Source organism: Arachis duranensis, chromosome 1 (assembly GCF_000817695.3).
Source record: "Arachis duranensis cultivar V14167 chromosome 1, aradu.V14167.gnm2.J7QH, whole genome shotgun sequence".
Classification (NCBI taxonomy): Eukaryota; Viridiplantae; Streptophyta; class Magnoliopsida; order Fabales; family Fabaceae; genus Arachis; species Arachis duranensis.
In genome coordinates this window covers 87,625,118-87,630,280 of record NC_029772.3, presented here as the reverse complement: position 1 = coordinate 87,630,280, position 5,163 = coordinate 87,625,118, and positions in this window count along the sequence as shown.

The window sequence follows — 5,163 nt, the reverse complement described above, 5'->3', positions numbered from 1 at the left end:
TACATTATTATTTCTTTGACCGTCTTTTAATCCCACGTATTTCAACAATAAATTTTAGTTATATGCACAGCAAGTAGTTTTAGGGATGTTAAAAAAAGTGAATTGATATATCATGTATGAAATCAACACAAGGCAAGGGGAAAAATCAACACCAGGCCACTTACAAGCCACTTGAAATGTAATGTGCACTCTAATTCTCTAAAGTTATTGAGCCGTGTAATTGATGGACCATTCTAGCTTTAATAAAAATATTCTTTTTCTCCATAAACTATTGCTTGCCATCAATTATGGCCATTATTAATGACTGATTATGGAATTATGAGATTTTAAAGGGGGTTCACTCTGGTCATGAAGCTAGGTCAGCTTTGCTTTTTATATAGGATCATGAAACGTCACAATGCTTGTATTGCATGTGTTAAATAATCCCAACATCCTAGTCAGATCCAACGTATGCACATGGTGGCTAATTCTTTTATAAATAGACAAAGGTTGTGTGTTATTTACTATTATGGTTAGTTTGTCTATTTCTCTCTAATATGAAGTTTAATTTTTTTAAATTATAATTAACAAATCAGACCATTATATTTGAGTGTGATAACAAATCTAACTCAGAATTTTGTAGTACCTATATATAAAGGAACATGTCTTTTTGTTGGTCTACATATTACACTTCTGAATACAATATTCTTGCATAACACACACTTAGTTACAATATGAAAAATAAAAAGCAGCACATTCTATATCCTTGGAAAATTTGAAAAATAATTTTCGAAAATACTATTTTAGTTACTTTTGGATACAAGTAAAATTTGAAGATAAATAAAAATAAAAAGTACCAAAATGAGTTAACATTAACCTGTAGGCTCTAATATGAGAGTAAAAAAAATAAATAAAATATGTTTTCTGTTTTTAATGTTTTAAATTTTTTTTAAGATTATCTTTAACGTTTAATTTGATTCAATTATGTCCTTAACGTTTGAAACTCTGCCTATATTACACTTGCGGTACATAGCCGGTCCCGAGTCCGGATAAAGGAGGAGGGTTGTGTTAGATCTTCGACAACCAACATAAAAACATAGTCGAATCCTCATGACATGAATCAAAGACGTTATTGAGCTAAAGTTAGGTCATTGCCCAGAAGCAACACACTGTATGGCTCGAGTACGGTGTCAAATGAATAAGGGCCGGTGCATCGGTGCCCAAATGTAGTGTTAAATGAGCAAGTGTTCTCGCGTTTTCATGAACGAATAAGGGTAAATAAGTTAGTTCACAAAATAAAAGGTAAAGATTGGAGCGACAGAATGTTGAGATTTGGGACATGGAATACAGGCACTCTAATAGGAAAATCCATGGAGGTGGTGGATACTATGACAAAGAGGAAGATTAACATTATGTGCCTACAAGAGACAAAATGGGTTGGTGCAAAGGCTAGGGAGTTGGATACTTCCGGATTCAAACTTTGGTATATAGAAAAGGTGAAGAATAGGAATGGGGTTGGTATTATTGTGGATAAGCAGTGGAAGAAGGACGTAGTGGATGTCAAGAGGGTGGAAGATCGAATCATCTCTATAAAACTTGTGGTGGAGGGAGGTGCTTTTCATGTTATTAGCACCTATGCACCGCAAGTGGGTTCGAACGAACAACATAAGATAAGATTTTGGGAGGATCTAGAGAGTTTGGTCCAAGACATACTTTTGGGAGATAAGATTTTCTTAGGAGGAGATTTAAATGACCATGTTAAAAGAGAAGTGATTAGGTATGGAAGTATTCACGGAGGCCATGGTTTCGGGATGATCAATGCCGAGGGTAAAACTATTTTGGACTTTTCCTCGACCTTTGACCTTCTCATTGTAAATACATGTTTTAAAAAGAGAGATGAACATCTTATAACCTATAAGAGTGGCATGACAAGCTCTCAAATCGATTTCTTCTAGTTGAGGATAGTCGACCTAAAATTTTGTATTAATTGTAAAATTATCTCGGGAGAGAGTTTAACAACACAACATAGGATGCTCATCATGGATTTTTGCATTGAGCAAAAATTGAGGAAAAGACATCATACGAAGAATCCAAGGATAAGGTGGTGGCAGATGAAAGGTGAGGAACAAAGAAGCTTCCTAAGACGGGTAGGAGAAGAGGCAAAGTGGGATGGAATGGAAGCGCAGAAGAGATGTGGAGAGAGATGGCAGAAGTTATTAGAAGAACAGCAGAAGAAAGTTTTGGTGAATCTAAAGGAATATGACCAAGAGACAAGGAGTCCTGGTGGTAGAATGCAAGTGTACAAGAAAAGATAAAGATAAAAAAGGAGTGTTCTAAAGAGTGGTCTTTATGCTACAATGCAAATAATTGAAAAAAATATAAGGCGGCTAAGAAAGAGACAAAAGTGGCTGTAAATGAAGTAAGAGCAAGAGCATATGAGGGTCTCTACCAATCTTTGGGTACGAAAGAAGGAGAAAAATGTATATATAGAAACACAAAGATCCATGAAAGAAGAACGAGAGATTTGGATCAGGTTAAGTGCATAAAGGATAAGGATGGAAATGTACTAGCTCAAGAGAAAAAGATTAATAAAAGGTGGAAGAGCTACTTCTACGAGTTATTTAATGAAGGACATAAGACTCTTCCGAGCCTTGGTCGGTTATGCACAAGGGAAGAAAATCAAAACTTTGACTATTATCGAAGAATTCGAGACTTCGAGGTAAAAGAGGCTCTAAAGCAGATGAAAAATGGCAGGGCAGCAGGACCTGATAATATCACGATTGAGGTTTGGAAGGACCTTGGAGGAAAAGACATCAACTGGTTAACCAAGCTTTTAATAGGATTTTAAGGTCAAAGAAGATGCTTGATGAGTGGAAAAAGAGTACATTGGTACCTATCTACAAGAATAAGGGGGATATACAAAGTTGCAGAAACTATAGAGGGATCAAGCTCATGAACCATACCATGAAGTTATGGAAAAAGGGTGATAAAACGGAAGTTGAGAAAAGAGACACAAGTAACAGAGAACCAATTTGGATTTATGTCAGGTAGATCCACCACCGAAGCGATATACCTATTAAGAAGGATGATAGAGAGGTATCGTAGTAATAAAAGGGATCTACATATGGTGTTTATTGATTTGGAAAAAGCGTACAATAGGGTGCCAATGGAGGTCTTATGGAAGGTTTTAGAAAACAGTAGAGTAAGAGAATTGCATATATTCGTTCAATTAAAGACATGTATGATGGGGACACAACTAGTGTGAAGACTCAAGGTGGTGCGATAGAAGAATTTTCTATTGGTATAAAATTACACCAGGGATCATCTTTAAGTCCATACCTTTTTATATTAGTTTTGGAAGTACTCACAGAGCACATCTAAGAGCATGTGCCATGGTGCATGCTTTTTGCCGATGATATTGTCCTTATGTGAGAGTCAAGGGAAGACCTAAATAAGAAGTTAGACTTATGGAGAGAAGCTCTAGAAATGTATGGTCTGCACATAAGCCATAGCAATACGGAATATATGGAATGTAAGTTCGGTTTGAGAAGAAAAAACCCTAATATAGAGGTGAAGATTGGAGAAAACATCCTACGAAAAGTTAAAAGTTTTAAGTATCTTAGGTGCATCATACAAGATAATGGAGAGATTGAACATGATGTAAATCATAGGATCCAAGCAGGTTGGTCAAAATGGCGGAGTGCATCTGGTTTTATATGCGACAAAAAAGTGCCTTTAAAACTTAAAGGTAAATTCTATCGCATTGCTATAAGACTGGCTATGCTTTATGGTACGGCATGTTGGGCGGCCAAAGGGGAGCACGAACATAAGCTAACTGTGGCAGAGATAAAGATGTTGAGATGAATGAGTGGTCATATGCGATTGGATAAAATAAGGAACGAAGATATAAGGGAGAAAGTTGGAATAGCACCCATTGTGGAAAAGATGGTAGAATCGCGTCTCAAGTGGTTTGGACACGTGAGAAGAAGACAGACAGAACACCCAATCAAGAGGGTGGATGAGATGAAAGATGGATAAGGAGTGAAAGGTAGAGGAAGACTTAAGAAGACCATCCATGAAGTGGTCAAACGAGATCTACATATAAACGGTCTCTCCGTAGACATGACACATGACAGAGCTTAATGACGTCGTTTGATTCATGTAACCGACCCCACCGAGTGAGACAAAGCTTTATTGTCGTTGTTGTTAAATTTCAATGTCCTTAACGTTTGAAATAGTTAAATTTTTAACAGTAAAAAATTAGTCAAAACTTTTTTTTTTTCAATTTTATCATTAACTCATTCCCCACTTTTCAATTCCAATTGGCAAATCCAAGCCTCTACTAGTGTCATTGCCATCACCACTGCAACCACCGTCACCTCTTCTTTATCCATATTCTTCCCTCCAAACAACAACAATAAAAAAGATCCTTAAATTTAAATCGAATAGCAGAAAAAGCACAAAAACCTTGAAAAATTCAACAAAGATGAAGAAACATATACACATGCAACTCAAACTCAAATCTTATGGAAGATGAAGGAATAGTATAGCAGAAAGCACAAAAGTCTTGAAGAAGAACTTCAATCTATTTTGGGGGTTACAACTTAATACAAGATGAAATAAAAAACAATAAATTCAACAGGAATGAGATGTATGTGACTGATGAATGTTGAGAGTCGTCGCCGATGAAGGTTGGGGGATCTGGAGTCTGGACGACATGGGGGAGGCATATAGCTGACGATGAGGAGCCTAGAGATATGTCCACAGAGGAAGCGAGGCTGAGTGAGGAAGCGCCGCTGGGAAGGGAGGTGAAGCTAGGAAGATTGCGAGGAGGTCAGAAGAGGCGGGCTGGGCACCAGGGCCGATAGGGAAGGTGGTGAAGCCAGCGAGCCGCGACTAGCCAGAGATCGGGAGGTAGCAAGGACAACAAGATGGCAAAGGGGAGGAGAGGTTGGACACATGCTAGCAGCATCAGCTGCGACGCAGTGATCCCCTTGTGCGAAGAAGACTTTAAGCGGCTGTGTTTTGAATGTGTGGGAGGTTTGGTGGGGGGGATTGAATTGGACAATTAGGGTTGGGATGAGGGATTGAGTTAAAAGTTAAAATTGGAAAAAAAAAAATTTTGACTACCTTTTGACGGTTAAAAATTTAACAGTAAGGATAGAACTGAAACTAGTTCAAACG